This window comes from Stigmatopora argus, chromosome 11 (genome assembly GCF_051989625.1).
Source record: "Stigmatopora argus isolate UIUO_Sarg chromosome 11, RoL_Sarg_1.0, whole genome shotgun sequence".
In the NCBI taxonomy this organism is placed as follows: Eukaryota; Metazoa; Chordata; class Actinopteri; order Syngnathiformes; family Syngnathidae; genus Stigmatopora; species Stigmatopora argus.
In genome coordinates this window covers 7,559,932-7,579,536 of record NC_135397.1, presented here as the reverse complement: position 1 = coordinate 7,579,536, position 19,605 = coordinate 7,559,932, and the positions used below count along the sequence as shown (strand labels likewise).

The following is a 19,605-nucleotide window of genomic DNA, read 5'->3' as shown; positions in this document are numbered from 1 at the left end:
TTATATGCATTTTAAGTGTTAAACTAACTCAGGGCTGGGTATATTTAGATGATTTTGAACGGGTTCCACCATTAATAAGAAGAAATTGATATTAATTTCAATCAAAAATGCAGTGGAGTACAATTTATAATGTACTCCAGGGTTAGACAACGTGATGAAAATGACATGTTGGTTCTGTATTGCGACCCACGGGAGACAGTGAGGCACAAATTGCACTTGAAATTTGTAAGCAGAAGAACAGGCTTACATTGACTTTGACAAACAATGACTAATAATGGCGATCGATTTGACTAGCTCAAAAGGTCATGCAAAGTCACGGAGGCATAACAAACAGGAAAAGATCACAACAACAAACTAAAGAGCATCACTAGCACATAATTAAACCACTGACCACCAGTAACTGAATAAATAATTAGCACAGAAGACAAGTTATTCCTGGCTAATTTGTTATGGCACAGTTACTGAGGGTAGTTATTTATAGTTTGAAATTCAGCATTTCAAGTCAATAAGTGTTATGAATATTGTCAATCTTGCTCATTGTGCTCATTTTGAAAGTGCGTGACAGCTCATGTCAATGTTTAAATGAGACAAATGACAATCGCTTCTTCCTACAGTCAATTTCATTCTTTAATTTTTTTAAAGGTTAAACTGCTTTTTTGTTCTTTTTCTTTCCAGTCGAAAGTGAGTGGGTTGGCAGAGAAATTTCCCCTCATGTTTTTGCTTGTTATTTATGATGAAAAGAGTTTCACTTTGACGTGTGCATTAATTTGAGAAAAGGGAAATACAAGAATATCATCCATACATGTAAAATCAAATTTCAACAAATTTCTAGTGACCTGAATATTGATACTTTTGCAATCAAATATCATATCCTGATATCACCTTTTAGAATTGATGCTTTTGACAAAAGCTACACATGAAAGCAGAATAAATAGGTAGTACTTTAAATATTAAGTCCAGACGACATGCTTACATTTGAAGAACTACAGTGAAATACAGTTAAAGTTAGATAGTGGATTATGTACTTTGGCAACTTTTGCAAGTTTTGGAGTAAATAAAAGCTAACAGTGGAAAATAAAAATGTTTACGGGACCCAAAAAGGGGAACTTTTGAAGTGTTACATTATTCAATTCCAATGAAAACCTTAACCGACAATAATTAATGATTAGTTCTGGAAATTATTTCTGCTAATATAAAATGGCATAACAGCTCAGTCTGAATATGAACAGTCAAAAGGTTTTTGTTAAATAATCAATTCATCAGTCTGAACCACAGTTTCAATATTAGTGAGCATTTGTATCTTCAGGTTTCCGCACGGCAGTACAAACAAAACTATTGTTTAAATTACGAGTCATTCCTCGTATTTAAAAAATTAATAATCAGTCACTTCACAAATGAAAAGGAACAATATTGCACCTCATAATACCATAGAAAATGGCTCCCACACACAAACACACACTAGCGCGCTAAGCATGATTCACAAATAGACAGAGAAATTCAGAAGAACAAAAAGGGACACACAAAAAGACGTAAAAGGTCATGAAAAGGAAGGACAGTAGAGCTTCAAATGACTTTTTATTTATTTTTGCCATCTTAAATGTCCAATCCATTTGAAGAGTGAGGGTGGCACTGAATGAACAAACCTAATAAGTTTTAGGATAAATGTTAAGTTACTATTTAATCATTTGTATTGTTTTTGACAAAAATGTTGATTTCTATTTTGTTCAAATTTTGGGGAACAAAAACATATTGAACGCGTAGTGTAAATCCTTAATGGGCATTTTATAAAAAGGTTTTTTTTAAATTTACATTTAAGATGGAGTCTAGACAGTTCAAATGGATTGGACGTCTACGAGTGACAAACTCCTTTAAAACCACAGCGGAAAGATTAAAAAGAGATCAGACAGCATTTTATATTAATTCTGCTATCTATTCCTTTCATAATTCATCTAATCCTATTTAAAAAAACAAAAACAAATTTAAATGTAAAAAATGTTCTCATTAAGTCTGCATTAAAAGAGCTAATTAAATAAATTATTTGGAAAAATAAATGTTTTTCTTTAAAAACATGTAAACTTCATAGCCTGGAAAATGTATTTTAAAACTCAATTCATGTTCAATTGTGGTCAATCATTTTCGAAATTCACATTTGGTGGATGAAACAAAAAGTGTATTTATCATTGGCAATATTTCATCATTTTGAGCCGTATTAATGCGTTGACTCGTACAGATTGGTGTAAAATCTTTTTTTTTTTTAATTTTAGGACTTTTTTTCACTTTGTAGTTCTTTGTGACCGTGAGATTATTTTTATTACTTTGTATTTGGGGGCCGACAGCACAAAAAGGGGGAAGTAAAAGATATTTAAGATGATTGTTTTGCAGGTTTGTGTTAAGTGTGTTTAACATTTTTAACCCTTTATTGAGGAAGTGACTATATTTTGTTATTTAAAATAAAATGCGGGCAGGATTAAGTCACATTTGGGCTCACGTAGTCTGTATTCATTTACAAATAGGGGGGGGGAAGTAAAAGATATTTAAGATGATTGCTTTGCAGGTTTGTGTTAAGTTTGTTTAATATTTTTGACCCTTTGAGGAAGTGACTATATTTTGTTATTTAAAATAAAATGCGGGCAGGATTAAGTCACATTTGGGCTCACGTAGTCTGTATTCATTTTCATTTATTGGCCCCTCCCAGTAAAAATTAAATAGGCATCTTTCATTTTCAATGGAAGCCAGTGAGTTAAACAACTGCCTCATAAAGGTTTAACAGGATTTTATGGAAGATGTTTCGACATTCAAAGCCTAATTTAAGCCCAGAACAACGTGGAATTTTCAAAACCGTTCGAGAAGCGGGTCATCTTTAGAGGTCGTTATCAAATGTTTAATGGGGAAATGTCAATTTCAGGATAATTAAACTACAGAAGAAAAAAAAAAATCTGACATATGCCAAGAGACATTGCTCGAAAAAAAAAAACCTGCAGATGATTCAGGCTAGCAGTGAAAATGTGAAGCCTCCGCTTCCCCACACCACCTTCTTCCTGTTGCTTCCAGTTCGCAGGTTTCGAAACCAACCGGAAACTGCTTCCTGTTTGCAAACGTAAGCGCCTATCACGCCAATCTTCCTAAAAACCTAACAAACGTGACAAAATATCCCAACCTTTGAGGATGGATTCAATTGACGCCAATGTACAGAATGAGTCAAAGTGGAAGACTCTCTCCATTGCATATTGTTTTAACCCCCAAAAAATGGTTGGCTCAACCTACATCTGTTTTCTTGACAACCATAATGTAACATAGTTTGATTCCTAAAATCCCATTTTTTTCCAATTGAAAAATAAGACCATCACGTCTATTTATTCCAGGTATGCCTCAGTGAAAGATCACTCCGAGTACAAAACGATTGAATGTCCATCGCCATCAATGTGTTACATCCACAATGTGTTACATCCACATGGAGCCAGCAAAAACACAACCCCAACACTCTTGGCAGAGTTTCCGAGCGTGCAGCTGCTCCATTGAGACATCCCTCTTGCCATATGCCGCCAAAACCCAAGTCGTGAATCACAAACCAAATTGCCTTTCCCCCCCACCTGGACATCTGGACTTGTCCGAAATCGCCTGTCGCTGATTAACTGAGTTCTCAATGTATGAAAATGCCACTGTAATAGTCCTTAATAAAGGCGACACTGTTTAATAAAGGACCTAAATGGTAGCTAGTGAAACCTTCCACTAGAAAAGATTAAATTGGTAGGGGAAAAACAGACAGAGTGTGCTACGGCTAGGCTGCTACGCTAGTGCTAGCGCAGAGAGCCAATAGCACTCAGTTTTGAGGAATTTAAGGAGTCTAAACCTAATTTTTCAAGGTTAAAGTTAAATGGAATGAGGAGGATGCTAATATTTTACGGTCAGTGCAAATTTGATTCATAAAAAAGATTTTGAATCAATCAAATCTTTCCATGTAAATAGCACATATTAACACATGGCCTTCTTTTAATGACTTAGGTGGACTCCAAAAGATATTTTGGATCAATTTTGCTGGTTGGTAAACGCTATAGTGCGGAATTTACAGTAATTTCAAATGTTTTTCTGCTTAATAACAGGTTCATCTGGTTGGCTGCAGTGCACATTACAATCTTGGCTGATAGAAATTCACTAAACCAGTTGGTAAAGGTCTTTTAAATGTGTTTGTGTGGGAGGACTGCTTGCATGCTACAAGACTCCTACACACATGCTCTCAAAAGAAAACAAAAACGTTATCGACAGTTACTTCACCTCCTACATGCCTTATTTCGGTAGACGAGACAACATAGTGAGTTTTCTTTTTAATTTGAAGTGCGCTGGCAATAGGCGGCCAATCCTTTTGAACTGTGAGGGTTGGCACTCCAAATGAAATGGCCATCTGCTATTGATAAACTCGCTTCAATTCATAGCAGAAAAAAATGTGATCATCAACCACTTGCACTCTTAGTTCACCATAATTCAAAAAGCTGCTCTCAAGGTTTCAACTTCTGATTCACATGAAAAAAGAAAGTATAATAAAAGAAAAATGAGTGAGTCACGCTTCCCTTCTTGCATTTTCTGTAGCTTCCTTTAGTCCACATGACGTCAAACAGATTTGAGTCAGACATTTCACATGCAAAACACTGTGCAGGTTTTACTGAAAATCTGACATAACATGTTTGAGCCAGGGATTTTCTTTTTGATATTCTCAAAATAAGACCCAAAGATAATGCATGAAACATGCAACTGAAGAAATGTATTGGCATTGTTGTGACAATTGTGAAAAACAGAACTGAAAAAGCTGTGTTCAAACTGTATTGTACTACATGGATGACAACAACGAGGTTGCAAGATGACTTCGCTATTCTTCATCAGCAGCAATACAAAATAACATTTTAAAAACAAACAGAACTTTAACAAAAAAATAAATTAAATTTTTTTTAAAAAATGCGTCATTAGCTAAAATACAAGAGCACTCAGAGAGCAGACGTTCGCCTAAGAAACCAAATTCAAAGCATCGCCATTTTTCTGACCTCCCGACCTTTGAACCTTCCCAACATATCAACCTATCTGACACCTCTGAATTAAACAGGCTAATCCGTTAAAGTATGACCAAATTCCTTTCCTGACCTCTGTGACCTTTGACCCCATAGCCCAAAAACTTAAACACGTTCTTCCATTTCATATTCCAAAAATAGCCTGCAAACTTAAAAAAAATCCTTTAATTGTTCTTGAATGATCTTGTACACAAACATCCGGGACCAATTACATAACCTCCACCAACCAACCAACCAATCATAATCTAAACACCAAACAGGCATAGAGTCTTAAAACAAACAATACTTTGACCCAGCCCAAATTATGCATGTGTCATAAGCACATGCGTCAATACCAGTCTGTCTTTTTTTTTTTTCCTTCACCGTGGCAACCGGCACCACTGCCGCCACAGATATCAACTATCTCCTCGATCAAAAGGTCATCAGAAAACAATGTGTGCTAATCTGCGCGAGCCTAGCTAAAAATAAACGCCCTAATTCAATGACCGTTAGCCTGATACGGATATACTAATCTGATTTGTGGGTCCACACTCCAAAAATATGAACTGAAATAACGTTGCACCCCTCCCGATTGCAGCTGTGTGGTATTGGCCGATGCTGATGCTACACTGGTAATGTTTTTTGAGCAAATATACATTTAGTCTTTTAATAATAAACTATTGTATGCACACCTGACAGTAAAGTACCATATTTTCACGACTATAAGGCGCACTTAAGTCTTAAATTTTCTCCAAAATAGACAGGGCACCTTATAATCCAGTGTGCTTTATTTATGGAAAAAAATGTGTTATTCATTGAGGGTTCGCCTTATAATGCGGTGCGCCTTATAGTCGTGAAAATACGGTAATTGCTATTATGTCTTGATCAAACAGTGCTTAATGAACTGTCGGTGCTAGATGTCCAATTCCCTTCAAGTGGGAGGGTTTGCAGCAAATGAACATTTGTTTATTTGCTGCCACACTGCCGCTTCAAGTGGATTGGACGTCTATAAGCAACAAGGTAATAGGTAGAAGGGTACATCTTGGCCAGAGGAAGAAAAAATATATATTTCTAAAAGTTACTGGTCAATCTGTTTCAAGTGGGAGGGATGCAGTGAATTCAGCGGTACACGGTCGATTGGTCGCCGGTCTTTTGGTCGCCGATCTTTTGGTCGCCTGGAAGGTAAGTGATAATTACCATTTAAATCGTTGCTCAAATTCCCTAAATACAAACTGTGAATTACTATTTAGTCATACTTAATGCCCTAATAATTATTAGGCTAAAGAAAAGCTCCAAATTTCCCGGACTTTTATTGTTTTTTGTTGGAGAACTTGCTAAGACCCTGATGGATGTAGCTTCTTAAAGTACATACAAACTCTTCTACACTCACACGTCGGCTCAGTGAAACTGCTCATGGCCATTGTTGGCTTTTATTGATGCGTAAACCGTGTTGTTTTACCTTGTTTTGTTGCCGGTCTTTTGGTCGCCCATTGTCGCGGTCGGGGCGACCAAAAGACCACGACCAAAAGACCGGCGACCAAAAGACCGGCGACCAAAAGACCGGCGACCAAAAGACCGGCGACCAATGGACCGCACACAGAATTCAGCAATGTTCATTTGCTGCCTGCCTCCCACTTAGAATTGATCGAACGTCTGTCTAATAGTGATTGAATCATTGGCAGGAGTATGCATTTCTGCCAGGGGTATAACAAATTGTATTTTTTGTTATTGTCTGCCATTGACAGCACCAGACGTCCAATCCAGTGGAGGTCTAATTGTAATTAACTAGGAATATTTTCAACACAAGAGTGATTGGATGACAGTGTACGCAGCTGACGGCCATCTTGAGCAGGCAAACTAGCGGTTATAAACTGGAAAATGGGCAGGATCGACATTTTTTTAATACTCCCAGATTACCATGACGTCCTTTTCGTGCCGTACCGTCAACGGTGTAACACTAAACTGAAATCAAATAAGAATAAAACAAATAGCTGGCTGTAAATTATTTCCCAGGACTGCAGTTACAAATTATTAAGATATCATACAGTAAAATGACGGGAGATAACAAGAGAATTCACCCGCAGGGATAGCGCCAGGATGTAGACTTTGGGCGCCGATGGCAATCGTTCATTTGCATGGTGTCCCCGATCGATAGCCACGCGGCATCCCTGCCTCATTTCTTTATCAAGCAGAAGCGAGCGTGGAAAAACATTCAGGTAGTCCCGATTAAGGTCTCGTTCACGTGTCCACATCAGGGTATTTTGCGGAAATGAACAGTGCCGGTTGGAGAGCGTTATGCTAGCTGTCGCGGGAAGCTAACGGCAAGATAACATTATGAAAGAATGATCATGTCTGACGTATGGAAATACCTTACATTTGAATGTGCTTTTTTTCTCGTTTTGTTTTTCTTCTCATTTATCACAAGTAGGAATGAGTCCAATCCATTTCAGACGAGAGGGTGGCAGCGGAGAACATTTTTAATAATTTTTGGGGCACCCAATATTGATTTAAATACCAATGCATCTAAATTTGAGATTAATCGTGTTAAAAAAAACTGCCTTAAATTCCATGTGCAAAGCAGAAATGCAATACTTTTCAGCAATTTTATTCTTGAAAATAGTCATCACAATGGTTTTTTTAATATCGTGGCATAATTTGGCGGCGAAATGACTCATTCTATGATTATGTAAATATTTTACAGTCTCATGGTACTCGACAGAAATTCAACGGTGTGAACTTTAACATATTAAAATGATTACAATTTGTTTTTAAATTGTCATCATGCATAAAGGAAAATTTATTATTATAACCTAGCGTAACCTCAAGGAGTGCTTTATCTATGTAAATTAAAAGTATTTTCCCCTCAAACAAGTTTGCAAATACATTAAAATACAATACAGCTTTTTACGCTAGGTTATAATAATAATTTTATTATTATAACCTAGCGTAACCTTTTATATATATATATATATATATATATATATATATATATATATATATATATATATATATATATATATATTAAAGATCATGCACTGTCAAGAAGTCTTAAAGTAATGTTTATTCAATGTAAAAAGCTGTATTGTATTTTAATGTATTTGCAAACTTGCTTGAGGGGAAAATACTTTTAATTTACATAGATAAAGCACTCCTTGAGGCGTAACCTCAAGGAGTGCTGTATCTATGTAAATTAAAAGTATTTTCCCCTCAAGCAAGTTTGCAAATACATATGTGTGGAAGAACTTCCTCATTTTAGTTTGTCAATTCTTACTATATATATATATATATATATATATATATATATATATATATATATATATATATATATATATATATATATATATATATACACATATATATATATACATATACATATATATATATATATATATATATATATATATATATATATATATATATATATATATATATATATATATAGTAAAAATTGACAAACTAAAATGAGGAAGTTCTTCCATAACACTGAAAGTGCGCCACTTTATTGAGAAAGTGTCGAAACTAGCACGGAATGAACATTAATTAATACATAATGCCTTTATGGAATAATAAATATGCGTTTTAAATGTACTAAAAAAAAGTAAATGACAAAGTCACTGGGAAAAGCTCATCATTCACAAAAGGACACGACAGGCTTCATTTTTCAAAGTTTAAAACAATTAAGCACAAATTTGCGATTTTTAATTTATTAAAACAAGCGGTAAACATTTCAAATACATAAATCCACCATCGAAACCTGACTTGAAACATTTGTCATTCAAGTTTATCAGACCGACATGTTTTTTTCATTTTTAAATAACTTTTGGTTATTTATGGGCTCTAAATGTTTAAACACCAGACTTGTTGATTATTTTTTTCTCTTTTAAAAAGAATAAACTCGTGTTTCGAGTACATAAAATGACCTTTATGGTCGTATTATTTAACTTTCATGTAGATGGCAATACAGGAGGCGATTAAATTCGAAAATAACCACGGAAAGGTGCTTGGTAACCTCGCGATGCATAACAGTGAAAAATATTCTTTTTTTTTTCTTCTAAATTACTGATATTTGTATTTTTGTCTCGCGGTTCTGTCGGATTTGTAATTTAGTATTCGACTTTTCCCAACAGTTGCGCATGTAATTTTGGTGTTTAAAATTGTCACCAATGCGCATTTAGATCACCACGATTAATTTAGACGGGATTAAAAACACAAACATGCATTTCAACACTTTTAAACTACAATTAAAACGTGCGAGTATTTAGTTTAATTCACTTTACATTGCTCGCAAACGGCACAATGTTTGTTTTCCACAGATCGTCCTTGTCTTTTCCCCTCAGCTTTTTAATATAAAAAAATATTCTCCATGTTTTTGCCTGTAATAACCTCAAACCAGACGTGTTATTTTTATTTAACGTGTTTAAATAGCGATATTAAAAAAACTGGGCTTTAAAAGAAACGCATTCAACAGACGAGTAAAAAGACTTACACAAAAACGTAATTATGTTGATATTCACGTAAAAAGTCAAACACTGATTTATAAACAAAAAATAAACGACTGTACATTTTAAATTTAGAAAGTAACAACAAATATTAAGCCGGAAAATGTGCGGACAATCTGCTGCTTTTTTGTGGTCATTCTAATAAAAGTTGCTATAAACGACAAGATGAAACAAACAAAACATACAAATCAACTACGATAAATCGGCGTTTGAATTGATTCCGAGTACTCCATTTAAAATAAAGGTTATTTTGCGAAGTACTACGGGCGAAGGAAATTGTATTAAAATTAAACTCGGGAAACGTGGACACGCGTCGCCATCTAGCGGATACAAGTGAAACTACTACACATTCTGCTGTCCACAAAGTATCATGACGTCATTATTGCGAGCAAACCGCGCGGTGGTTTTGAATTTCACTAACCGAACAAATCGATACAAAACCTGATTTTAAGATTTGGATGATGATAACTAAATAGGAAAGGAGGTCTCAAATACATTTTAAATGACTTTTTTTACATAATGATAATAGTATAAGAATATTTCAATTACCAAATATATATAGACACACACCTCTATGTATATACATATAGATAATTGCAATTTTATCATTTTTACTGATCCTTTTAAAAACTAAAACAAATTAATAAACTACTAATAACAGTTAACAAAACATTCAACTAGACCTTTTTTAAAACCTATTAATAAAAATACACTATATAAACAGGTATGTATGTATTTTAGTATGAATTTTAGTATGAATTTTAGGTGAATTGTACTTGTGACCACAACTTCAAGTGACATTGTCGCTATTTTGTTGAAGCGGGGGCGGTTTGGGACGGAAACTACGCGGCAACAAGGGCCACTGAGTCATCCCTGTCCTGGCCTGCCCTCGCACTTTTCTCTTTAACTCGCTGGCGCCCAATTGTGGTTACACGAGGAGGGTTTAGGTTCTTAATGACTAGGTTTTGGGCTTTAAAATTAACAGTAGAGGAAAAACAGAGAGCAAGCGTGGGCCAACTCCGAAATCCTCAGTGCCACACTGCACCATCTTCCCTTTCCAAACATCATTATATATTTATATAGAACATTGTACAATGCAAAGTATTTAACCTTTTACCGCCTGCCATTGACGGTGACAGATGACCATTGCATTTGGACAGGACGGCAGTGGCAGCATGAACATACTTTGTAACAAAAACTGTCTTAAAATCGAATGGAATGATACATCACAGAAAATTCCTTTACAGCAAGGGTGTCAAAACTATTTCACAAGGGGCCGCTGATCGTCCTGTTTTTTGTTCCTACCAGCTCCACGCAGACAGTTTAGCCAATCAGGTTTGGTGGTTGTTTAACTTGGACCACTATTGCACCAAGACAACATTTGCATTTCAGATTCCTGTGTGTTTTGAAAATACCCATCCTCACAAAATGAAACACTTATTTTAATTATTTCATGTTTGGGCTTGCACAATTGTGCATACAATTTAAAATCAAAATCACAGTTCAAATGGCTTTCAAAATATCTGTGTTCATAAAACTAGACCTTTTTTTCCCCAAATTTTATGGTCCTTTGGACTTGGGGCGCTAGAGTACGAAAAATGTTTATTTCAAATTCCCCCTTTGTTTTTTTTCATGCTGGCAAGTTTCTGGCCAGTTTCCAACCAACGAAAGCGAAGATTAACAGCAATGTGGTCCAAGTCCACAATCATTGACTTTTCCAAATCAAGTCATCAGAAGTTATCAACAGTAATAAACGACTAACATTACATATGTGCTGTCAACAAATTCAAACTCCTTTCAAGCAACAAAAACTCAACTGTAACACCACCACCAATGACTTGACCCCAACGCCAAACACTGCCATTTTTCGGGGCGCCACACGCCGGCAACTCTCAGCAAACCCCTAAAAATGTGGGGATGATTTTCACTCACCATTTGCGCCTCTTCATCTTCTTGTTGTGAAGCAGAGGCTGCCGAGTCCAGAACTGAGAAAGTCACAGAGAGGAAAAAGACAGAAGGAATGTTTTAATCATGCTGAGGGAGGCCAGTTTTCGTCCCACGCACACACACACACACACACACGATGAGTCTCCCAGAAGAGAAGAGGACGACGTGACAGCTAAACCAAAGCAGAAGGGAAAGAATGAGAGGAAAGATTGAAAGTAATGAACTCCGTGGTAAGAGCAGTGTCATCTCTCATTTCCTCAGAAACCCCCGCTTTCGACTTGTGACTTGCGAGGGTGTGCATAAGTCATGAAAGAGTGAAAAAAAGATTAGTGTGACCGATGTGTGAGAGAGGAAACAAATAGCTTCCTTTTCCCAAGAATCCCAAGAGACAGATCTTTTTTCTTGCTACGTCTCTGGGGGCGAAATGGGTTTCAATTCTCTTTCCAAAGAATGGAAATATGACAGCAGTGCATGCTGGGAGGCTGCTGGTTTGCATTTATCCACACCTTATAAAAGCAGAACGCTTGAGTCCATGTTCGGTCATTCTAAGGCTTAATCAAACATTCATACTTTTGCAGTGAAATGGAGGGAGAGCCTGTGAGGAGTAGACGTCCAATCGTGTGGCTCTAAAAAAAAAAACTCAACTAAACGTCGTCCAATCCATTGGAACTGACAGGGTGGCAGCGAATGAATGTTTAACAAAAACACAGAATTTAAAAAAAAAGTGTCTTATGTATACTAGAATTTAAAATGTTAAGAATTTGAACATACATACATACATACATACATACATACATACATACATACATACATACATACATACATACATACATACATACATACATACATACATACATACATACATACATACATACATACATACATACATACATACATACATACATACATACATACATACATACATACATACATACATACATACTTACATACATACACATAGATATAGATATACATGATTCTTAATGTTTTCACTATTGCATACTTTAGCAATAAATTAACATTTTCACTTTTTTTACGTTACCTCCAAGTACTCGCGGATAACGATGTCATTTTTGTGCTGTCGCCACAGAACTTTTATATCAAGGCATTGTAGTATTTTGTTCCTCCTTGTCTCATTCTCACCGATTTGGGTGTAATTTGAGGGCGTAATAATAATGAGTCAGGCTGAGAAAGATCTGACTCACATCCTCAGGAATACAAACTCTTTTAGTGTCCAGGTTACATGGATATGACAAAACGGGTTTTTTTTGTGGTTATACACAGACCACACACATTCATCATTTGGCACTGTTGGACAGCATTTGTGTGGACCTTTGTCATATTTACATGGGAAAATCTTTGCCAACATAAGTCCTTTTTAGCTATATTATGCACAAATTCTTTTTTCTTTTAGTCATATGTGGTAGTGGTCTCAAATCTGCAGCCCAGTGTCCAATTTTGGTCCATGGAAGAATAATCTGCAGCTCACATAAATTATTCTAGAGCTATGAAAAATTAAAAAAAAACAATTATTAACATTATTCATACCTACTTACCCTCACAAGGGTCACAGGGGTTCTGGAGCCTATTGCAACTGACACGAGTAGGGGGACACCCTACTGGTATTGGTGGCCAGCTAGTTACAGGGCATAAGGAGACGGACCGTTCATGTTCACACTCATAGCTAGGGGCAATTTAGACTGTTCAACTACCATGCATGTTTTTGGAATGTGGGACAAAACTGGAGTACCCAGAGAAAACCCACGCAAGGCCAGGGAGAACATGAAAACTACCAGAGTACACTGTGGTTTGGAATGCAGTCTGAGAACCAAACTTTGTAGGCTTCTCACCAATCCCCCACTCTTTTCATTGTAGACATTCCAAATCATCAATACATGTGTCCGACAGTCTCTACCAATCAATAGCGCCTATTCCCAAGGGAGGTGGCGTTCAAACACAGGAAATCAATCGCAGAATTGTTAATCAACCTCGGAAAATAAGAACAAGTGTAGTCCGGCAACAGAGGATTTTGGCAAGATTAGCAAATTAATTCCACTCATTATCCAAGTACGGCGATGGACGTCCAATGCATTTAAAGTAGGATTTATTAACCCCCTAAGCCTTTCAGTTCAAATGGATTAGACGTTTAACTCGTGGTGAATTTATTTAAAAAGTTTTCATCTAGTTTTAAGAGTCATGATTGGACGTCTTTCATCGTCAATGGTACTGAAAAAAGACAATTTCATTTTTTTAAGTGTAGTTCTCCTTGTGAACATCGAATGGCAGCAGAGGTTAATCTGCAACGTATCATCCCGCATTTCTACCACTAAGTAGCGCTATATGACACCTTTTAACTGTGCAAACCTTCAACACTAGAATCAAGATACCACTTACACAACTATACATAAGTACACGTATACATATATTTATTTTTAATTGACTTTTAGATGGCGGCTGGGAAATGTATGAATTACTTTTGGATATGAAGTTTTTCTGAAAGTGAGGAAGCTGTTAGTATAGGAAACATATTGCAGTGTGTTCCAGTATGCAAGTGCAAATATGTCATGTTATGGCAAACAATCCACCTTTGGAAAAGGATGTGCACGGCTGTTAAATGCAAATATTGACATATGGCTTTAAAGGTATTGTAGTATTTTGTTCCTCCTTGTCTCATTCTCACCGGTTTGGGTCTAATTTGAGGGTATGCTCATCATGAGTCAGGCTGAGAAAGATCTGACTCACATCCTCAGGAATACAAACTCTTTGTGTCCAGGTTACATGGATATGACAAAACAGGGTTTTTTGTGGTTATAAACAGACCACACACATTCATCATTTGGCACTGTTGGACAGCATTTGTGTGGACCTTTGTCATATTTACATGGGAAGTATAGGAAAAATATTGCAGTGTGTTCTGATATACAAGTGCAAATATGTCATGTAATGGCAAACAATCCACCTTTGGAAAAGGATGTCCACGGCTGTTCAATGCAAATATTGACATATGGCCTTAAAGGTATTGTAGTATTTTGTTTGGCCTTAAACACAATTGTCCTATTCAGTGGATTTATACTAGTGTTGTTGGTTGCCAATCCGTTTTACTAAGAGGCTGACAGGTACTTTGTGAAAATACATTGAAAAAACTGTCAATTGAACAGAAATAATCATTCATTGTCATCCTCACCCATATAAAGGCAGCATCCGATGTGGGCGAGCAAGCCACATGAATGAAGAAAAAAAAAAGTGGGTCAAAAAGCCCACATGATGATAGTGTAATTTTCAAAGTTCTCAATTTATATATATCTTTTTAAAACTTCAAAAGCAAACAAAATGGTTAGTATAGTATTTCGTTGAGATTATTTGATTGCAAAGGTTTTCCCTCGATTGGATTTTAATAATGCAAGCAAAAATTATGAATTACTGCCACTTGTCAATTTTTTTCCCCTCCAAATTTATTCACACCTCAGGGTGAAATTTTACTAATTATTCGTGTTTTTGTCATATTCTGTGTCGCACATTAAAAAAAACACAACTATAAAAAGGCATATATTGTGACCCGGATGTTTTTGTTTCCTATATCACCTGAACGCAGCTCGTTCGATTAGATGGTTAAGTTTGTCAAACTTTGTACTAAGGTTCTGCTTCACGCAAAAATCCATGTGATAGATTAATTTAATGTTCTACAAGACTGTGAGTGCAAATGACTGATAGTAGTACTAAAAATGCGGGAGAAACAACTACATTCTCGAAATACCCGGGTGATGACGTCACACAACAAATTACAAGGGAAGAGGATCAGCTGTGCTGTTTATGCAACAACCCAGTCAGAAAATGTATCTTCGATGAATTGAAGTTTTGCAATGAGAGAAAAGTAAAGAGGAAGCGTGGAAATACCAAACTTTCTTGCATACGTACAAACTACCTTGAAATGAATTTATAAAAAATAAATAAATGAATAAACTTACCTAACTTCAGCAGCCACTTTGTCCAAAAACTTTATTTTGTCTCTTTTTTTTAAAACGGAACATGCACACCGCGTCTTTCCCTTAAACTTTTGCACTGCAAATTAAAAATAATAAAAGCGCCAAACTACAAGTGCTCATTTCCTCCTTGCACATATCGTTCTTCGGTGAGACGCCATTCAAGCAAAGAAACAAGTTAAAATATCAACTACCGTGTTTATACGCCCACAATCTCCTCCACACACCATTCATTGGACATTGTGTAATCACGTGACTCTAAATTTCATATATGTGTAGTGTGTATGTATATATATATATATATATATATATATATATATATATATATATATATATATATATATGGATATATATATATATATCCTTATTTATTTATATATATACTTATTTATATGTATACATATATATACTGTATATATATACACATACATATATATACTGTATGTATGTATATATATAAGCATGTAATTCTGCTTTCACTACTACTACAAGTATTAGTGTTAATATGAATTTAATGTAATGTAAAGCATGTAGAATTACCTTGTGTTGAATTGCACTATACAGATAAATTTGCCTTGCTTTCCCAATCCATTCTTTGATTAGTCTTATTTGTGTGTGTATAGAAACTTTGGCTGAAACTGGAAAAATTCCTGTAAAACTACACGCTAGAAGCAATGATATCATAGTAAAAAATAGCGTGCATATTCGTCTGCATGCTTTTCTGGCTTCCTCCTGATATGCAGATAATATTAAAAGTAGCTACGACCCAGTGCTCATTTTAATGTGTTCACAGAGGAAGCCAAAGAAGAAGTAGCAGCAGATGGGCAAAATGTTGCCTGCTCTATTTCACTTCTCCATTTTCACGTAAGGGTTAAAATTACCTGCTTTTGAGTTCCCAGAATAGCGGGAGGTGACATAACAGCTCTGCGGTGACCTGTAAGGTGAAAGGATGTGGAAAGATGCACATGCAATGCCATGAATTACTCTTTTTTTTCTTCTTCTCTTAAAACAATGGCTGCCATTGACAGTTAAAAAAGTCCGATTATGTGGCATCCAATCATCCTGCTGCTGTGAATTCAATTTGTTTATAACGCATTGACATCCAGTCCATTTGAAGTGGAGGGTAGCAAGGAATGGACATTTGTTCATCCATTTCAAATGGATTGGACATCTAGCATTGTCAATAGTAGCCAAGAGGTTAAATTTGAAAATTGATTCAGAAATTCCCTCACACACTACTCGCACAACCTAAAAAAAATGTCAGAGAGAACAAGAATTCTCATTTCTGCTTTGATGCTAAGCGTCATTTACAGCAAGTGAGAGGAGGACATCCTGTTTTTGTAGGGCAAGGCCACTTTTGGAAACTTTTAAGTAGAAATGGAAACAAATGATTTGACATGACCTGAAATTAGATCTTTCAAATCCAGTTTTAGTTCATTTTTGTGCTGCACCAAGGATTTCCCCAAAAAGTACCAAAATGCTGATTCAAAAATGTACTTGGACCATATTCATATTTTTTTTATCATCATCCTATATATTATTTCATTTTAGTAGTGTTTATCATTTTTAAAATATTTTATTTTTAATCTCTTTTAAAAATAGATTTATTTTAATCTTATGTAGCTTTGCTGGGACAAATTATATGGCTGGCCACTAAAATTTATGAATTTCACATTTACTCATCATTATTTATTTTTCATTATTATTTTCAAAGGGATTTACAATGATTTATTTTAAAAGTATTTTGAATTATTTTTTCATTCGTTTTTTTAAATACCAGGGGTAATTTATGTGCAGGTCGATTTATAAAAAGGGATTTTTAAATATTTACTTTATAAATTATGTATTTCTTCTTTTTTTTTAAGCCCATGTGGTCCAAACACACTATAGACACTTTGACGTCAAATAGGGGTCTACTAAATATTATTGTGCGTGTCTCAATTACCCTCAAAACCACATTTTGAGACCACTGGAATAGTTCATGTGACAAGGTCCGGTTTAAAAATAAAAACCATAACATAATTATGTAGTAATGAATATCAAAGGTAAGCTAAATAAATGACCAAATTAGTACTTAGCTGATTAACACACTAGCTGCCATTGGTGTCTACCATGTGAATTATTTGTACATATTCACCCAAAGTTGCTTGTAAAATGCACCGGTTAACAAAAACTGCAAGCAAAGGTGTTGCATTACATTGCAGGTGACCACAAGCCAACCATGAGAATCCTGTGCAGCAAGACGTGAGAAAAGCTCATCACGACTCAATGTTAAAACAGAATGTAGCTTAATGTAAAAACAGAATGCCGCCAACTAAAAGTGAATGGCTGTGTGTCAACCAGGAGAACGCCGCAGCAATCAAAATAATTGCCATGATCATTAGGTGTTATTAAAGAGGGTGGAGATTTTTAGCGTTTTTTTTTAGGCTGAAGGTCAGTGCAAATATTTCCTCCATCAGCAGAATGCAGCACAATATTTTCAGTATAAACAGCTCAAATTGCAAATGGTTGCACAAGTACTCTTACTTGAAAATACAGGCAACGTGAAGAAAGAATGTGAAGAATTAGCCAATTGCGTGGCTCAAGAGGCAGTCAAACAAGTACTCCTAGAATAAAAAGAGGAAGGCATTACAAAAATGAATGCAACATAGCTGCCCATAGACACTTTGCTTTTGTTTTGAATAGAAACTTGTACTTTTTCTTTCACCTTTGGCTAATCAAAAGATTATTTAGATTACAGTATGACACGCTACTCTCGCGTACAACCTGTTTTTATGAAAAATGTATTCATCTTCTAAACCGTGGGGGTGCTGGAGCTTATCCCAGCTAGCAATGCGCAGGAGGCAGAGTACACTATTTAAAAATAAAATAAATAAAATGTAAATGTTACTTTTTAAATTATTATTGAAGAAAAAAACTCCTAAAGAAGAGAATACTATTAAAACAGGATTTTTAGTCAATTATTTTGCTAATTAATACAATTATTATAATAGTTGCAGATTAAATTTGGTTATTAGAGAATATTTCCCAATTTATTTTCCTTTTATTTTTTATTCAAAAATATATGAATCTATTCGTATATGTGGGTATGTGAAAAATAAATACTGTAAATAAAAGAGTACATTTGTACTATATCCCAATAAAAATGGATTGGACATTTAGCGCTGTACATGGCATTGTTTTTTTTTTAATTACTCTCTCACTTGCCCTATAAAAATTAATAAGTCATAGACCGGCAGGGCGTGAAACAGGAGGCGATAAAATGTCATAAAACATCAAGTTTATCTTGGTAAATTCAATTCTTGACGTGTCAGAAGAAAAAGAGACTTGTAAAAAGTAGATTGTAAAACAAGACGGTTTACAGGAAAACTTTTAAAACATGGCCCTGAGTCATCATCTGAAAGACGGAGACAGTTTGGACACTGCATTTAAAAACGAGATGTAATGACTTCGAGGAAACGGAATCGCTATCAGAGAGCCCAACACATGCCGTGCGGTGTTTTATCTCGCAAGTGTCGTCGAGATAGCGCATCCGGGCGCAACAGAGTTAATAGAACACTGTTAAGTTATGAATGTGGTTGGGAGACTGCGTGAGAGGAGAGGGCGTAGGCCACTCGTTTGTTTGCATGTTTCTTACTCGCCAAGGAATGTTCTCACAGCTGCTAAAGGCAGCAAAGTGCAGATTAGAATAGATTAGTAGACATCAAGGCTGTGTCTTCACCATTGCTGGAATGCATTGTACTTCCCAAAATGTTTTTCATTGGCAGACTGAAAGCTCGCCGCAAAGAAACTTTTTAATTCAAGGCTAGATATGTTAAAGCAAACCCTGCTAATATCACATTATGAATAATAATGTCAAAGTCATGAACCAAATTGTAATGATATGCTTCCTTTTGAAGTGTTGTTAGCCAACAAGGGTCAACGAGGGCCATCATAATTTAGTAAATGATTAGCAAAAGAATAATCCATTTTAATAAGTCAGCCCGTTTATTGATAATGTTGACCTCAAAACAGCAAAAAAAAATTTTTTTTTTTTTTTAAAGGTACATTTTTGTTTTTTAGGTCAAAATGGATTGGACGTGTAGCCTCATCAATGGCAGCCAATGAGTTATACAAGTGCCATAAAATGGGCTAAAAAGTGGT

The 19,605-nt window shown here is 35.5% G+C and overlaps 1 protein-coding gene across 11 annotated transcripts in view; it reads right to left on the bottom strand.

Annotated features, from left to right (window-relative positions):
• Positions 1–15,634, bottom strand: part of arhgef33 (Rho guanine nucleotide exchange factor (GEF) 33) — a 57,647-nt gene extending 42,013 nt beyond the window's left edge. For all 11 annotated transcript variants that reach the window (XM_077613748.1, XM_077613751.1, XM_077613747.1 and 8 more), the window contains exons 1-2: positions 15,448–15,634; positions 11,468–11,520 (exon numbers count right to left, since the gene is read on the bottom strand). The gene's annotated coding sequence lies outside the window, so the exon portion shown is untranslated. The remainder of the gene's footprint in view (positions 1–11,467; positions 11,521–15,447) is intronic.
• Between the last annotated feature and the right edge of the window lie 3,971 nt (positions 15,635–19,605).